This window comes from Coffea arabica, chromosome 6e, assembly GCF_036785885.1.
Source record: "Coffea arabica cultivar ET-39 chromosome 6e, Coffea Arabica ET-39 HiFi, whole genome shotgun sequence".
Lineage (NCBI taxonomy): Eukaryota > Viridiplantae > Streptophyta > Magnoliopsida > Gentianales > Rubiaceae > Coffea > Coffea arabica.
Window position 1 is genome coordinate 62,536,523 of NC_092321.1, and position 19,421 is coordinate 62,555,943.

The 19,421-nt window shown below is 34.5% G+C and overlaps 1 long non-coding RNA gene across 1 annotated transcript; it reads left to right on the top strand.

Moving 5' to 3' along the window:
* Window positions 1-1,158: 1,158 nt before the first annotated feature.
* LOC113696935 (uncharacterized) lies at window positions 1,159-17,881 on the top strand. The gene is made up of 2 exons (XR_011817231.1): window positions 1,159-1,449; window positions 17,589-17,881. It is a non-coding gene; the product is annotated as an uncharacterized lncRNA (long non-coding RNA).
* The last annotated feature ends 1,540 nt before the right edge of the window (window positions 17,882-19,421 follow it).

The following is a 19,421-nucleotide window of genomic DNA, read 5'->3' on the forward strand; positions in this document are numbered from 1 at the left end:
CAAAACTCGACTCGACTCGACTCGTTTGCACCCCTAGATGGAACCACCCAGAAAGCAGAACCAAAGGAATTATAGATGAGGAGACTTTCTTAAATTGAGAACACAGAGAGCAAAATAATACGTGACAAATCTAAGAGGATTCTTCATGGAAGACTCCCTAAACACAACTAATTTTAGTAGCAAATGTTAAGCATTATAGAAGATACCCTCAATACATGTTTACTTTCTCACATCAACCCATTTTATTATTTAATTGGACAAATCTGACCTTGCACTTCTCGACTTTGCTTGATGTAGTACAACCAATTTGACAATTGCAAATTAATTTGAATTTTGTCACATGAGATGGTAGAAGAAGAGGAAAGACATGCCCCTATTGAAAATAATGATTTGATTATAAACGTAATTATCACTTTTAGAAAAATGAAATGATGAATATTATATGTTTTTTACAAAATCAATGATTTATAAGTAAATATGACCCATGTGCATATTTTTCCAAACCACGTTGCAAATAATTACTTTTACTGAGTGTATATTTGTATTTTCATTTAAAATCTCCATGTAAAATGACAAAATCATAATAAATTTCAGACTGCTTGATTAATTGTTTCATGTCCAGTAATATTGAAAAATTTAAGAGATAGATCAATCCAATTAGACAATGAGAAAGACATAATAACAAAGGGACATTCTTAATGGAGGTATTTTGGAACTAATATTCATTTTATACACACGAATTAGTAGATCCTAATTATTTTTTTAAAAATAATTATTTTATACACATTGTAGATCATAATAACATTGTAGATCCTAATTATTTTATACACACGAATTGATTCTTCATCCTACTAGGAATGTAGGTTTTTTTTTAAAAATATTATTTGAGTTGCATCATAAACAAAAATGTCAACCAATTTTTTATATTCTCAACTATTCTTTTTATCTCACATACATCATATTACAAAAAAAAAAAAATACTACAGTGTTACAAGCACCAATTAGACAAATCAAATTCAAAATATATCATTGACCATAATTAATAAGTGTGATAGACGAATTACAAGTAACTCAACCCAAGTTGCCAAATTGTGATGACTAATCCTTCCCATATTTGGTTTCCCAATTGACACTTTCCAACCGACCCGTTCGAATTTACCGTTGGAACTCGGGTCACACTAGCAAGCCAAGACTAGCCGTTTGCCAGCAATCAGTGGACGCTATATATATGCTCGTGTCTGTATTCTTACTTTCCAAAAATTCAAGAGAGATAGAGAGAGCGGGATAGGAGAGAGAGAGGGAAAGGGAAAGTGAGGAGAAAAATCAGAAAATTGGGGACGCATTTGTTTCTTGGGAAAAGAGTTGCCTTTTTTTTGGGGCTTGATTCTGTCCAGAGTTGGCTGTTTTCTGGAGCTGTGAAGAAAGCTTTTTGAGGAGAAACGATTTCAGGCAAGTATTATTTCTCTTCTCCTTTCTATTTTTTGTTTCCTTTCCCTGGAGATGAGATTCTTCAAATTCCGTGCTTTCTTGCTATGCATATTTGCTTTCAATATCCATTATTTGCTTTCAATTTTGACCTAATGGCAAATTTTCAACGAATTTGTCCGATTCATGTCTTTGCTTTCAGTTTCAGTGGGTTTAGACCTAGTTATATTGAATTATGCTTCCAATTTAGTACTGATGGTGTAGATTGCTTATTTTTTTTTTTTTCAAATTTGTTTGAACACTCATAATTATTGCGTCTAGTTTTTACATGTTAGAAACTGAAGGTCTTAGAGTGTTGATGCAAATTGAAATTTAAAAAAAGAGAAATAAAACGAAATTAGTGAGCAGTTGTTTCTCCATGGTTGTTTCAAGCACTTTTGTACCCCTACAAAGATTTCATATCCATATCAGTAGGCCAGAAATTCACAAAGCGGTATACAAAGGTTGTGAGTTGACCTATGAAGTCCCTCCAATCCTCTAAACGCGTATGAATGGACTTCTGAGATTAAAACAACATCGACCTCAAATTTGCATTCTTGATTCTTCGAATTTCAATTTTGGCTCTGTTGAAAGCCCTTCAGTTTATTACTACCCGTTGCACCTTCTTAAGTGCAAGAGGAGCCAATTATGCATGCCTATCTCCTTTTCTCTGAAAATTGAAATCTAGTGATTTTTTAGGCGCATACTACTATAGGCATCACCCATTTAATTCCGGTAATTTCATTAGTCTATATCAACAATCTGCAGCCATCTCCCAATTAGATTTCAAATTGTCTAGTGTGATTTTTTATTGTCTTCGTTGGGTTTCAGCCTTTAATGTTATGTGGCATAATTCAAAAACATGAACTGATCTCATGGACTGATTGTTCACTTTGTTTCATAATTCAGTGTCAAAATGACTAAAATCAATACAAGTATTAATCAAAGCATTTATAGCAGGCTGCATGTAATTTTTTACTAACCATTTTGGCCTCAGATAGTGTAGTTGCTTGACTCAAAACACCTTGTGGTTTAAATGATGTGCCGTTTGCCCTATATGGCTTATTTCATCGACTCATATACCTTTCTATTCGACAAGGAATGAGTTCTTTTTTTTGTAAGCCAAAAGGGGATAGATGGTACCATATGGAGTTTTTTAGTCTTTCAAGTACACTATCAGCGGCCAGAATTCTTTAGTGAATAATTTCTTTGTTGCCTACATTAAAATCTTTGGCTAATACTTTTAATGATTTTAGACATATTGAGACTGAAATCTGAAATGTAACTGCACGATTAGTACTTGTGTCAGTTTATATTTTTGAACTATGCTGCTTATCAGTAGAGATTGAAACCCCATAGAGAGAATAATGAATCACACTAGAAAATTTTAGTTTTGATTTAGAAATGGCTATAGATTTTGTCAGAGACAAATGAAATTTTTGGAATGAAATGGCTGTTGATTGCTTTTTTTTTTTTTTCAAATTTGTTCGAAGACTAATAATTGTAGTGTCTACGTTTTACATTGTACGTTAGAAACTGAAGGTCTTAGAGTGTTCTGTCTACCTCTCTGTTTTGGTTCTGGTTTAAGCAAAATTACCATAATCTTTTATGTTGATGCAATTTGAAATTTAAAAAAAGAGAAAATAAAATGAAATTAGTTAGCAGCTGTTTCTCCATGGTTGTTTCATGCTTGAAGGGTAGTCATATGGGATTCCGTATGGTGGTTCTTTATTCTCTCATTTGGGTTTTGATATCTCATGGTAAACGGCATAATGCAGAAACATAAATTTAGCTCGTAGACTGCTTGTTAATGTATTTTTTTGGGTATTTATAATATCAAGACAATTAACAAAAGCCAGTGAAATATGAATTAAGGAATATAGTGTTGGCAACTAGTAAAAGATTGACTAGATTTTATGGCCCCAGATGGTGGAGGTGCTCCAATCACAAAGCTCCGATGGTTTAAATACCGTACCATCTGCCCTTCATGGCTTATTTTATCTACTCGTAAATCTATCCATTTGGTAGGTTAATGGGTACTTTTTTTCGTAAGCTGCAAAGGGGTAGAAGGTATATTTTTAAACCAAATGGAGCTTTTGAGTCCCGCAACTAGACTATCCAGGGCCGAAAAGTTAACTTAATACATATTGCTTACTTTTAACACTTTGATTAGTTTGACTACTGCTAATCATTTTTAGATTGAAGTATGGAGAACTTTGGATTTTCTGTTGCATGGTCTGTTCTCACTGTTGAATTGTAAAATTTGTCTTTTCTTGCTTTATTTTTGCATCAGCTGTCGTTTGTTCTGCTTAGTACACTTACTGAAAGACATGTAGCTTGATTACAATAGTGCTGCCCAGGCATGTTCTGTAGTAATTTGTCTTGTGAATAATGGTATTCCTTTGTCATATTGCATTTGATATTTAACTGATCTTGGTGATTGTATGGGATTCTAGGAAAAAAAATGAAAAAGATTTGTTTGAGTAACTAAAGGCTTAGAATGGATTGCTAATAATTTCTTTAGTTGTTAACTGGCAACAAGACTGTTGCTACCTTTCATTTAGGCTTTGAACTTTTCCTTGTGACAATACGCATGAGCCACTTTTGGTTTCACTGTATACCATCTGCGCAATTGTTTGGTAAAAAGTATACTTTTGGTTTTACCCAATTGTTGGGTAAAAAGTATATGTTTGCCAGTCAACAGTATCTCTACTTGTTTCTATCTTCCCTCTTTTGTCAATGTGGAACTCTGAATGAAAATCCTACTGCCATTCTTAAATGAATAGGCCTCTCTCTTCCCTCCAGGTTTCTTTTCAGATGACTTAACAGATTCTAGCTTTGTTGCTGATTTCTCCATTTGCTCCTACTTTTTCCTTGCAGGAAGTTATTTTAACAAACTTGTTTCCTTCCTTTTTCCTTTTCTTTTATCTTTTTTTATTTTGTAATCCTTGCTTTCTTCACTGTCATACTTTCAATTCCGTTCATCTGATGCCCATTTATTCTTCATACTTGAATAGGAGTCAATCTGGGTATACCCTCTTGCTGAAAAGTGTAATTTCATAGTATAGTTGTATATGCATGGTTGTCTTCTACTTCAAGGCAGGAGTTGGGCTTCTTTTGTATTTGATTGTCCATGCTCAATAAATACATGTTAGAAATTGAAATAGAAAGATATACTCCTCGGAGGACCTGATTTTTGAACTCTTCTTGTAGGTTTAGAATTTATTTTACCCATTTTTCTAAATATCCATATATCTTTCTGGTTATTGTGAAATCATTTAAAGAAAAAAAAAAGAAACTTCCAGATCTCTTAATATGGACATAAGTGATTTATTATTCATTTACTGGCAAATAGGATGATCAGTTATTACTGTTAAGTTCTGCAATTTCGACTTTCAAATACCTGCACGATCTGTTCTCTCCTACAGGAGTCCTTGTTTCTTAGAATTCCTTTACAACTTGAATTCAGAAGACATGTTGGAGGCAAAAAAGTATCATGATATAACTGGTGCTTCGATATGACTTAGCAATTCTCTATGCTGTTCATTTGGACTCTTGGACATTGTTGTGCTTTCTTTGACATAGCTTCTGAAAGTCATATCTCAGGGAAGAACTTTCAGCTTCCTGACAGCCCAGAGGAATGGGCCTTCTATTCATCATGACTTGTTTTCTACTCTGATTTTCCTCTTCAATTTTCTTCAAATTTTTTAATGGACTAATTACTCTTCCCAAGGCCCTGTCTTTTGGTTTAATGTCTTAGGTAAAGCCCCCACTATTTAGTAGGTGATATCCCATTTTCCCATTTATGGCTTTTCTTCTTGTAAACCTCTGAGTATTTCCTAGAGACATAATGGAATAGAATAGCATATCACAAGCACTTTTGTACCCTTACAAAGATTTCATATCCATATCAGTAGGCCAAGAATTCACAAAGTGATATACAAAGGCTGTTAGTTGACCTATGAAGTCCCTCCAATCCTCTAAATGCGTATGAATGAACTCCTGAGATTAAAACAACATCAACCTCAAATTTGCATTCTTGATTCTTCGAATTTCAATTTTGGCTCTAGTGAAAGCCCTTCAATTTATTACTATCCGTTGCACCTTCTTAAGTGCAAGAGGAGCCAATTATGCATGCCTAACTCCTTTTTTCTGAAAATTGAAATCTAGTAATTTTTTAGGCGCACACTACTATAGGCATTACCCACTTAATTCCAGTAATTTCATTAGTCTATATCAACAATCTGCAGCCATCTCCCAATTAGATTTCAAATTGTCTTGTGTGATTTTTTGTTGTCTTCGTTGGGTTTTAGCCTTTAATGTTATGTGGCATAATTCAAAAACATGAACTGATCTCATGGACTGATTGTTCACTTTGTTTCATATTTCAGTGTCAAAATGATTAAAATCAGTACAAGTATTAATCAAAGCATTTAAAGCAGGCTGCATGTAATTATTTACTAAATATTTTGGCCTCAGATAGTGTAGTTGCTTGACTCAAAACACCTTGTGGTTTAAATGACGTGCCGTTTGCCCTATATGGCTTATTTCATCTACTCATATACCCGTCTACTATTAGATAGGGAATGGGTTCTTTTTTTTGTAAGCCAAAAAGGGATAGATAGTACCATATTGAGTTTTTGAGTCTTTCAAATACACTATCTGCGGCCAGAATTCTTTAGTGAATAATTTCTTTGTTGCCTACATTAAAATCTTTGGCTAATACTTTTAATGATTTTAGACATTTTGAGACTGAAATATGAAAGCTAACTGCCCAATTAGTACTTGTGTCAATGAAATGGGTAATGCCTAGAGTAGTGAGGGCCTAAGATGGCTGGATTTTAATTTCTAGAAAAGAGAAGATAGGTGCGCATTTGACTTCTCTAGAAATGATGGTGCCATGGATACAGACAAAGGCTTTCATTAGAACCAAATGTTTCAATTTTAAGAATCAACAACGCAAATTTGTTTTTGACATTATTTGGGTCTAAAGAGTTTGCTTTTGTGTGTTCCAATTCTTGGGAGGATTTCACTGGTCAACTAGACAGGGCTTTGAATACCTCTTAGGTGAGGATGTTGTAGTTTAGTGTTTAAGTTGAATATGCACGAGGAACTAAGTAGCGCATCATTTTGTATTTCTGAGATTTTTGTGGCTTTTGTCTTGTCTAGATGAGTTACTTTGAATATATCTATGGATTTGTTACAATTTTGAGGTTTGTGGTCAAATAAATGGTTAAGAAATAAAATTTAATTAGAAATTCTGAAACTCAGGTTTTAGAAATTGTAGACATTTGCAAGAAAGCATATTGCGCTTAGATTCAAGTGGAGGATGTTTTTGACCATTCCACCAGGTTTCTGGCAAAAAGTGCTCAGAATATACTAGGTTAGTAAGAAGTTAGGTAGATTTGTAGAGTTTTGCCCTTTGCATGCAAATATAGGATTCATAGGTAAGGACATTTCACTTTAGGGTATCAATTGGATATTCAAATGGAGAAAGAAGGAACAAAGTATATCTGCATGTTGTTAGATTCTAATTAGTGTAGGTGGGTTACTTAAGAGTTTAATTGTGGGTTGTTGAATATTTGGAATATTGCCTATTGATTTTTTGATAAATGAGCTGTGTTCTGGTCAAACAAATGGAGAAAAGAAAAAAGGCATATAGAACAGAAAGTTATGTTTAAGAAATCCCAAGAATTGCTAGTCAGCAAGGTTCATTTGGAGTCTTTTTAACCATTCTACAAGGCTTAAGGCAATGATTAACCAAATAATACTAGGTTTGTTTAGAGGTTTGTTGATGCTGCACAAAGTTTGGTTCCTTAGCAGGCAATTAAAGGACTTGTACACAAGGATGTATTGCATTTTGGATTCTATCTAATTTAGGTGAATTATTTGGGATTTATCTGTGGGTTTTTCTTTTACAAATTTTGAGCATTGTTAATGATTTTATGGTAAATAAGTAGCACTCGGGTGAAGAAAACAGAGAAAGTTAAAATGGTATAGGGGATTTGAGGCTCAACTTCTAGAAATTTCAGAGATTTAGAAAAAACCATATTCCATCAAGGTCCATTTAGAGGTTGATTTTGACCATTCTTCAAGGTTTAAGGCGAAAGTAACCAGACATACTAGGCTTAGTAGGAAGTTAGGTGAATTGTGTAGACTTGTCCTTTGTGAGCATTTACAGGATTTTCATGCAGTGATGTTGCACTTTAGCGTGTGATTTGAGTATTGAAATGGACGACTGGTTGAAAATAGTATATGCATGTTTTCTTGGATGTTGAGATTTTGTTGGACTAATTTATCTAGATGGGTTACTTGGAATCTGTTTGGGTTTGTTAAAAATCTTCAATATTGTTAATGAATTTTATGGTGATAACTACTGTTCTGGAGAAAAGAAAATAGGTGAATTAGAAACTAAAACTTAGGTTTTAGAAATCCCAACAATTACAAGAAAGCATTTGCAGGAAGGTTCATTTGGAGGTTGTATTTTCATCATTATACAAGGCTTAAGGTAGAGAGTTACCAGTTTGCACCGAGTTTGCTGCTAAGGAAACAATTATGCTTAGAAATTTGCTGGTTTTGTACTGAGTTTGGTTCCTTTGTAGATGAATTACAAGGAAGCATTTGCAGGAAGGTTCATTTGGAGGTTGTATTTTCATCTTTATACAAGGCTTAAGGCAGAGAGTTACCAGTGTGCACCGAGTTTGCTGCTAAGAAAACAATTATGCTTAGAAATTTGCTGGTTTTGTACTGAGTTTGGTTCCTTTGCAGATGAGTTACTTGGGATTTAAATTGAAAATCCAGATGGTGACACAAGGAACTAAGTATTGCATCTTCTTGATTCTATCTAATTTAGATGAGTTACTTGGGATTTATCTGTGGGTTTGTGACTAATTTTTAAGTGTTGTCAATGATATTATGGTAAGCGATTTTGTGGTGAAATTAGTGGAGAAAATGATGATGGTATTCAAATCTGAGTCTTAGCTTCTAGAAATTATAGAGATTTACAGGAAAGCATATTGTAACAGGGTCCATTAGGGGTTGGTATCGGCTATTCTACAAGGTTTAAGCAAAGAGTACTGGTACATACTAGACTTAGTAAGAAGTTAGGTGAATTGTGCAGAACTTTGTTCTTTGCATGCAAATATTGGACTCTCATTTAACGACTTTGTACTTTATAGCATTTGATTTGAATATTCTAATGGGCCACCAGTTGAAAAAAGTATATGTGCATCTCATTGAATTCAGGGATTTTGTTGGATTCTCTTTCTTTAATCTTGGTGAGTCACTTGGAATGTATTTGGGCTTGTTAAGTTTGGAATATTGTCAATAGATTTCAGATAAGTACTGTACAGGAGAAAAAAAGGTCAATTAGAAACACAACGTTTGGTTTCGGAAATCCCAAGAATTGCCATTACCATTTTACAAGGCTTAAGGCAATGATTAAATAGAACATAGTAAGTTTGGTTAGAAGTTTGCTAGTGTTGTTACAAGGATTAAGGCAGTGATCAAATAGAGCTTAGTGCAGAGTTTTCTCACCATTTTACAAGGATTAAGGCAATGATCAAATAGAACAGACAAAGTTTAGTCAGACGTTTGCTAGTGTTGTGTAGAGTTTGGATCCTTTGCAGGCGATTAGAGGACTGATATACAAGGACATTGCACTTCAGGATTTATATTGAACGTCTAGATGGTGACTGAGGAACTATGTATTGCATCTTTAGGGATTCTATCCAAGTTTCTTGGGATATATATGTGGGTTTATTACAACTTTTGAGTACTGGCAATGATTTTATGGTTGATAAGTAGTACAGTGGTGAAATAAATGGAAAAAATAATTATGGCATTTCGAATATGAAACTCAGCTTCTAGAAATTCCAGAGATTACAAGAAAGCATATTGTACCAAGGTCCATTTAGGAGATTTTTTTAAACAAGGAGTAACCAGAACTTAGTAGGCTTAGTAAGAAGTTAGGTGAACCATGCAGAGTTTTGTCCTTGGTCGGCAAGTATAGGACTCATATGCAATGATTTTAGCTTAAGCATTTGATTTGAGTATTCATATGGGCGACAGTTGAAACAAAGTGTATGGTGCATCTTGTTAGATTCCAAAATTTTATTGGACTCTAATTGGTCTAGGTGAGTGACTTGGAATCTATTTGGATTCATCAAAAATCTGGAATACTGTCAAGGAATTTTATGGTAGATGAGTAGTCTACTGGAGAAAAGAAAAATAGGTCAATTAGAAATTGAAAGTTAAAGGTTTAGAAATTTTAAAGAATCACAAGAAAGCATATTGTAGCACGGTTCATTTGGAGGTTGTCTTTTTACCATTCTACAAGGCTTAAGATTGTTTTTAGAGCATACTGAGTTTGATTATAAGTTTGCTGGTGTTGTGTAGAGTTTGGTCCTTTTACAAGCAATTAGAGGACTTGTAGGCAAGGAAACTGCACTTTAGGATTTAACTTGAATTTCCAGATGGTGACATGAGGAACTAGTATTGCATCTTTTAGGATTCTATGTAATTTAGGTGAGTTACTTGGCATTTATCTGTGGGTTTGTACAAATTTCGAGTATTGTCAATGACTTATTGTAGATAAGTAGTATTGTGCTGGAATTAACGGATAAAATAAAACTGGTATTTCAAAAAATGGGACTTAGCTTCTATAAATGCTAGAGATTTACAATAGCAAGCTATTCCAAGGTCCATTTAGAGGTTGTTTTCAGTTTAAGGCAGTGAGCAAACCTTAACATACTAGGCTTGGTAAAAACTTAGGTGAATTGTACAGAGTTTCTTCCTATATTGGACTCTTATGCATTGTTGTTGAAGTTTAGCATTTGATTTGAGCAGTCAAATGGATAGAAGGTGGAATAAAATATATGCACATCTTGTTGGATTCTTAAACATTGTTGGACCCTAATTAATCTAAGTGAGTTACTCAGAATCTATTTGGGTTGTTAAAGACTTGAAATATTGTTAAAAACATAGTAGTGTTCTGCAGGAAAGACGAAAGGTCAATTTGAAACTGATATTTAGGTTCTAGATATCCCAAGAATTAGAAGAAAGCATATTTCAGCAAGGTTCTATTATAGGTTGTTTTTTAACATTCTACAGCCTTTATGGCAAAGTGTAACAAGAACATACTAACTTTACTAAGAAGTTGGTAGATTTATCTAGAGTTGAGTTCCTTTATGGCAAATATAGGACTCTTATGTAAGGGCGTTGCACTTTTAGGGTTTAACTTGAATATTCAGATGGTTTATATGTGCTTGTTAGATTCTGAGATTTAGTTGGATTCTATCTCATGACGGTGAATTACATCTATTTGGGTTGTTAAGTATCTGGAATATTGTCAGTCTGTTTTATGGTTGATAAGTAGTGTTATGGAGAAAAGAAAAAAAGGTTTTCTAGAAACTGTCTCTTGGTTTCTAAAATCCCAAGAATTACCAGAAAGCATATAACACCCAAGGTTCATTTGGAGGTTGTTTTTTACCATGCTACCGGGTTTATCGCAATAAGTAACAAGAACATACTAATTTTATTAAAATATCTGTTTAATTGTGCAGAGCTTAGTTCATTTGATTGCAAATATAGGATCCTTATGTAAATGCATTGGATTTTAGGATTTAAATTGAATATTCAGATCAGGATACTAGGAATTATGTATTGCATCTTTTTGGATTTTGAGATTATGTTGGATTGTATGTAATGAAAATGAGTTATTTGGAATTTATTTGTGGGTTTGTTATAATGTTGGACTATTGTAAATAGTTTTATGGTAGATAAGTAGTGCTCTGGTGAAACAAATGCAGAAAAGAAAGAAATGTTAATTAGAAACCGAAACTCAGGGTCTAGATAATTTGAAGAGTTACAAGAAAGCATATTGCACCCCATGGTTCATTTGGAAGTTGTTTTTTGGACCAGTCTACATGGTTTAAGGCAAAGAGTAATAAGAAATTAGTGGAACCGTGCAGAGTTTTGTTCCTTTGCAGGCAGAAATTTGACTGTTGTCTAAGGAGGTCACAGCGTGGGGTTTAAATTGACTATTTAGATGGTGACAATAAGGAAGAAAAGTATTTTGCATCTTGTTGGATTTTGGTAGTGTATTACGGAATTAAAGTTAATCTAGTTGAGTAACCTGGAAATTATTTGTGGGCTCGTTATGAATTTGGGAGATTGTTTAACAAAATTTTATGTGAAATAAGTGGTCTTCTGATGAAATAAATTGGTGATAAAAAGGGTGTCACTAGAAACTGATGCTCAGGTTTTGGAAATTCTTTATTTTTTTTTGTCAAAACGATATTGTATTAATAAAACTTGATACTACAAAAGTTCTACAAATGTGGGCAACTGCCTATCAGATCATCTTGTGCCATCTGTTTGAGCCACAGGGGAAAGCTAAGCTTCCACATTATATTCTTCACTAATGTTGATGCAAATTTTGCTACATAATGACTCAGAGAATTCCTTTTCCCACTAACAAACTTGAACTTGCAAACCGAAAACCAATCTGCTAACGGAATGATGTCTTCCACTATAGTTGTCACTGTGTGGTCCTCAGTTCTTCTTTCTTTTATCATGTTGACCACATTTTTACAGTCAGATTGCAATTCAATTTTCGCTTATCCTGCATCTTTTGCCATCAGCAAAGCCTGTTTAATTGCTACAGCTTCTTCCACTATTGCTCTTCCTTTCTTTAGTTCCTGCACTACCCTCACTTCTACTAGTTCCTCTTTCCAGTTTCTTGCAACTATCCCAAGTCCTGTTCTGATCTTCTTTGCAGACACAGCAGCATCCTGTTAATTCTTATTGTATCACACTGGAGAGGAGTCCATCTTTGGTTCATCATTTGTTGTCTTGGTTGGTCCTCTATTTTCTCCAGATTCCCCTTGTTTACCTCTGTGTATTCCGTCCATTTTTTTCTGAGCTCTCCTGATGGTTGATTTGCTGTCCATTATCTTGCCCTCGAACATGAATTTGTTTCTTGCTTTCCATATTTGCCAATGTATATTGACTGTGAGTTCCAAGTGCCCCTCTCTATTCTCCACTTTGCATGCATCTATAAGACATTCCCACCATCTCCAAAAATTAAACCTCAGATCATTCAAGCCTTCAATGGTGGTAATTTCCATGTCTGTTGCACATTGGTGCAAGAAAAGAACACGTGTTCAAGAGTTTCTACTTCCTCTCTGCAACATGTGCACATAGGATCACCCATTTTTGTTCTATGGAATATGCATTCTTGAACCGGGAGTACTCTTGTAAGCTTTTCCAGAAAAAATGTTTATGCTTATGTTTAATGTTTAGGTTCCACAAACCTTTCCAAACTTTATCCTTCCTAGGTCCAGTACTAGCCTCATGCTTTCCTTTTTCACACTGGAGTTTCTTCTTCCTCTGCTTAGCTAGAGCATAGCCTGTTTTCACAGTATACACCCCATTGCCCTCTTCTGTATCACGTAGCCACTTATTATTCCATTTATCCACTGTATTCTTGTCTCCAGTCCTCTTCATTATTCCTTTGGCTAGCAATTCTCTTGCATTGGATATACTTTTCCATACCCAAGAATCACTGTTCTTTACCTTGCTTTCAAAAAGGTTTCTATCTCTCAAATACCTGGCTCTGATTACTATGTCATGCTTCAAGCTTCCAAGGAGCCTGTGTAAGGAGATCTGTAAAAGAATTGCAAATTTTTAGTGGGGAAATGGTGAATACGGACAAAGAATGCACTGGATGAGTTGGCACAAGATCACTGAAACTAAAGGAAATGGTGGACTTGGGTTCAGGGACCTAGAAAACTTTAATGAAGCTCTCCTGGCCAAACAATGTTGAAGGATTTTAATTAGGCTTTGATTTTTTCCTAATGACAAGACGCATAACCTGCTTTTAGTTTCACTGTACACCATCTGCCTTCATTTGGAGGTCTGGGTCATTTCTATTTTCTTTTTGTTTATTAGAATTGTTGGTTTAACAGTGTATGTTTGCCAGTCAACAGTGTCTCTACTCATTTGTCTCTTATATCTTTTATCACTTAGGAACTCTTGAATGAAAATCTTACTGCCTATCTTAAATGAGTAGGCCGCTCTTTTCCCTCCAGATTTCCTTTCAGATGGTCACACAGATTCTGGCTTTATTGCTGACTCCAACATTTTCTCCCACTTTTTCCTTACATGGAATTATGTTGCTAAACTTGTGTCCTTTGCTTTTCTTTATAATTTTTGGAATCCTTGCTTTCTTGACAATTATACCTTGATTTCCGTTCATCTGCTGCCCATTTGTTCTTCATACATAAATAGGAGTTAATCTGGGTATGCCCTGTTTCTGAAAAGTGTAATTTCATAGTATAGTTCTATATGCATGGTTGTCTTCTACTTCAAGGTAGGAGTAGGGCTTCTTATGGCTTTGTTTTTTGTCCTGCTTTTCCTTCTCATATTCGATTGTCCATGGTCAATAAATACATGTTGGAAACTGAAATAGAAAGATATAATCCTTGGAGGACATGATTTTTGAACTCTTCTTGTAGGTTTAGAATGTGTTTTACCCATTTTTCTGGATATCCATATATCTCTCTGGTTATGCTGAAATCATTTAAACAGAACAAAAGAAACTTCTGGATCTCTTAAAATGGACATAGTTGATTTATTATTCATTTACTGGTAAATAGGATAAACAGTTATTACTGGTAAGTTCTTCAATTTCAACTTTCAAAATACCTGCATGATCTGTCCTCTTTATAAGAGTTCTTATTTCTTAGAATTTCTTTACAACTCACATTCAAAAGATACATTGGAGGGAAAAAAAGTATCATGATATAACTAATGCTTTGATATGACTTAGCGATTTTCTATGCTGTTCATTTGGACTATTGGACATTGTTGTACCTTCTTTGACATAGCGTCTGCAAGTCATATCTTGGGGAAGAACTTTCAGCTTCCTGACAGCCCAGAGGGATGGGCCTTTCTATCCATCACGACTTGTCTTCTAGTCCGATTTTCCTCTTCAATTTTCTTCAAATTTTTTCATGGACCAATTACTCATTTCATGGCCTGTCATTTGGTTTCATGTCTTAGGTAAAGCTCCCACTATTTAGGTGATATCCCATTCTCCCATTTATGTCTCATCTCCATATCAGTGGGCCAAGAATTCACAAAGCTGCATACAAAGGCTGTTAGTTGATCTATGAAGTCCCTCCAATCCTCTAAGCGCGTAAGAATGAACTCCTAAGATTAAAACATCATCAATCTCAAATTTGCATTCTTGATTCTTGTAATTTAAATTTTGGCTCTATTGAAAACCCTTCATTTTGTTACTATCCATTGCACTCTCTTAAGTCCTGGAGGAGCCAATAGCGCATGCCTATCTCCTTTTTTTTTCTGGAAATTGAAATCCAGAAATTTTTTGGGCCCTCACTACGGTAGACATCATCCGCTTAATTCTAGTATGTTCATTAGTCTTTATCAACAATCTACAGCTAATTCCCAATCAGATTTCAAATTGTCTAGTGTGAGTTTTTATTGCCTTCGTTGGGTTTTGGCCTTTAATGTTATGTGGCATAGTTTGAAAATATAAATTGATCGCATGGACTGAGTGTGCACTTTGTTTCATAGTTCAGTGTAAAAATGATTAAAATCAATACAAGTATTAATCAAAGCATTTAAAGTAGGCTTCATGTAATTATTTACTAAATATTTTGGCCTCATATAGTATAGTTGCTTAACTCAAGACACCTTATGGTTTAAATGACGTGCCGTTTGCCCTATATGGCTTATTTCATCTACTCATATACCTTTCTATTATATAGGGAATGGGTTCTTTTTTTGTAAGCCAAAAAGGGATAGATGGTACCATATGGAGTCTTTTAAGTCTTTCAAGTACGCTATCTGCAGCCAAAATTCTTTAGTGAATATTTCTTTATTGCCTACATTAAAATCTTTGGCTATACTTTTAATGATTTTATAGACATATTGAGACTGAAACATGAAAGCTAACTGCACAATCAGTACTTGGGTCAGTTTATATTTTTTGAACTATGCTGCTCATCAGTAGAGATTGAAACCCGATAGAGAGAATAATGGCTCACAGTAGAAAGTTTTAGTTTTGATTTAGAAATGGCTGTAGATTGTTGTCAGGGACAAATGAACTTTTGAAATGAAGTAGGTGATTCTTGGGGTAGTGAGAGCCTAAAAATACTGGATTTTAATTTCTAGAAAAGAGGAGATAGGTGCGCAATTGACTTCTCTAAAAATGAGGGTGCCATGGATACAGACAAAGGCTTTCATTTTTTATATTGTTTGGGTCTAAAGAGTTTGCTCTTGTGTGTTCTGATTCTTGGAAGGACTTCACTGGTCAACTGGACAGGCCTTTGTACCTCTTAGGCGAGCACGTTGCACTTTAGTGTTTAAGTTGAATATGATATGAGGAACTAAGTAGAGCATCATTTTGGATTTCTGAGATTTTTATGGATTTTGTCTTGTCTAGATGAGTTACTTGGAATATATCTGTGAGTTTGTTACAATTTTGTGGCATTGTGGTCAAATAAATGGAGAAGAAATAAATTTTAATTATAATTGAAACTCAGGTTTTAGAAATTACAGACATTTGCAAGAAAGCATATTGCGCTTAGATTCAAGTGGAGGATATTTTTGACCATTCCACAAGGTTTCTGGCAAAGAATGCTCAGAATATACTAGGTTAGTAAGAACTTAGGTAGATTTGTAGAGTTTTGCCCTTTTGCATGCAAATATAGGATTCATAGGTAAGGATGTTGCACTTTAGGATTCACAGGTAAGGATGTTGGACTTTAGGGTATTGGATATTCAAATGGTGAAAGAAGCAACAGAGTATCTGCATGTTGTTGTGATTCTAATTAGTATAGGTGGGTTACTTAGAGTTTAATTGTGGGTTGTTGAATATATTTGGAATATTACCAATTGATTTTGTGATAAATGAGCTGTGTTCTGGTCAAACAAATGGGGAAAAGAACAAAGGCATTTAAAATAGAAACTTAGGTTTAAAAAATCCCAAGAATAATTGCAAGTAAGCGGTTCATTTGGAGGTGGTTTTTTTTTTTTTTAACCACACTACTGGGCTTAATGCAATGATTAAGCATTTAATACTAAGTTTGTTTAGAAGTTTGCTGGTGCTGCGCAGAGCTTGGTTCCTTTGCCGGCATTAGAGGACTTGTATACAATGACGTATTGCATCTTTTTGGATTCTATCTAATTTTAGGTGAATTACTTGGGATATATTTGTGGGTTTTTCTTTTACAAATTTTGGGCATTGTCAATGATTTTATGGTAAATAAGTAGCCCTGGGGTGAAATAAACAAAGAAAGTAAAATGGAATGGGGGATTTGATAGTCGGATTCTAGAAATTCCTGAGATTTAAAAGAAAGCATAGAGTTCGGTCCTTTTGCGGGAGTTTTATTTGAGTATTCAAATGGATGGCGGGGGCCGAAAATATTATATGCATGTCTTCTTGGATATTGAGATTTGGTTGGATTTTAATTAATCTAGGCGGGTGACTTGGAATCTGTTTTGGTTTTATTAAAAATCTTCAATATTGTTAATGTATATTATGGTGGATAAGTACCGTTCCAGAGAAAAGAAAATAGGCCAATTAGTAACTAAAACTTAGGTTCTAGAAATCCCAAGACTTACAAGAAAGCCTTTTGCAGGAAGATTCACTCGGAGGTTGTATTTTCACGATTATACAAGGCTTTAGGCAAAGGGTAACCAGAATATACTAAATTGTGCTTAGAAATTTGCTGGTTTTGTGCAGAGTTTGGTACCTTTGCAGGCAATTAGATGACTCATATACAAGGATGTTGTACTTTGGGATTTATCTATGGGCTTGTTACTAATTTTTGAGTGTTGCATGGTAGATAAGTAATTTTGTGGTGAAATTATAGGAAATGATGCTGGTATTCAAATCTGAATCTCAGCTTCTAGAAATTATAGAGATTTACAAGAAAGGTTCATTAGGGGTTGCTTTTGGTAATTCTACAAGGTTTAAAGCAAAGAGTACCAGTACATACAAGGCTTAGAAGTTACGTGAATTGTGTAGAGTTTTGTCCTTTGCGTGCAAATATTGGACTCTCATTTTCTGACGGTGCTGGACAACACAACAGGTTAATGCCTCGCCGAAAGGCCTCGGCTACGTGGGGACACCACAACAGGTTATTAAAGCAGCCTAGGACTTCCTCGCCGAATTAATATATGAGAATTCTGAATTCAATACCAACGAAAGGTTGGCAACTTTGATATATATATATTGCCCAAGAAGAAGAAAGTGTCGGATATTACGAGATGAAATTGTTATTTGATAATGGTTCTATTTTGACATGGAAGACTTGGGCTTTTGTTGTTAGGACTCGTCTCTATTGCTTGGATTACTATTTTTAAGAGATATATTTTCGAATAATTTTTTTTTTTTTTGTGATAACTAACAATCCAAACATGATGACATAATTGGTACATGATTGCAACATTTTATGTTCGCCCCAATCAAAGCGTAGCACTTTCGGATAGCCCAACAAAATGGGTTTATTTATTCTGGACCAGATCATCGCAACTGTAAGGCTTACATTCTAAATAGACCCGTCGACATTTGGTACACAGGTTACAAGTTTGCTAGTGTTGTGCACTTTTGTACGTTAAATAGAACATACTACGTTTAGTTCTGGTTTTCCAAGAGGAAAAAAAAAAGAAAAAAAAAGAAATTCAAGGAAAAAAGAGACCTTAGTTATTCAAGTATCCATTTTCTATTACTTGTTTGTTAAACAAGTAACAGATTACGTAATATATAAGCCATTCATAAATATAACAAGAACTTTATATAAATTTCAAAAACTCATCTTATTTAATTTGCATGTTGATCATGTCCTACCAGGTAACATTAAATGAAAATTGGAATTAACCAGGCACAATTCAATCATGGATTCCACTTCAAGAACAATCTAAGAGCAAGATATTTGACTGCTAATAGGTTTAAAGGGGTATTGATTATCGGCTGCATAATTGAAACTGAAATTGCCGTGTGTAACACCATAATAGATCGGTTGGCCACCGTTAACGAGGCAAGACCCGTCGCCATTATGAGACAAGACGGCGGGATTAATCTTTTCAAAGCTTTGAAAGCCGGAGCAGGATAGCTTGACCTGGGTCTGAGTGCAAGTGCAATCGTTAAAGATGGTGAGTTTGAACTCCGGCTTGGATTGTACCTTTGCTCCTGTTGGAGCCTGCAATATGATCAGACTTGATAGAGAGCATACATACATATTATTATTAAACTAATGATGAAATGCATGCATCAAAAAACATGTAAATACATGCATTGTATGTCTAAAGCGGACCAGCCAAAAGTTTTGAAGTTGATAACACTACTATTTTATCTCCTACTTGAAAAAAAAAAGATGTTTTCAAGTATAGTTTTTAATGAAAATTTATCAATACAAATATTTAATTTCTTTTTTTTTTTCAAAATTAAACGTGCACCTGCTCGACACAGCTTGCACACGCGTGTATATATATATATATATATATATATATATATATGTATATGTACAGTTTCTATGATTCTTTTCAAAATCTACCGCAGTTGATATAGTGATGCATTTAGAAATTGTACCTGCGCTCAATAGACCAAGAAAGAGAGGCAAGCAAAGGATCTTGAAAATGGCTGACATCTTCTTTGTTCGTCTCTTTTCAAAGATTCTGAATCTTAAAGTGTGCTACTTTTATTTGCATATGCATAAGAGAACTTGGAAATTTATACATGCAAGACTTTCAGATGTATATGGAAAAACGAGCATTGGAGGGTAAGAATTAATTTGCATGCGAAGGGGAATCCATATACATGGGATGGTATATTCACAGTCGACCAGCTTCAAAGGTGTCTATCTGGTTATCAATGAAACAATTAAGACGCCAAAGATTTTTGCTAAAAAACAAAGAAAGAATCT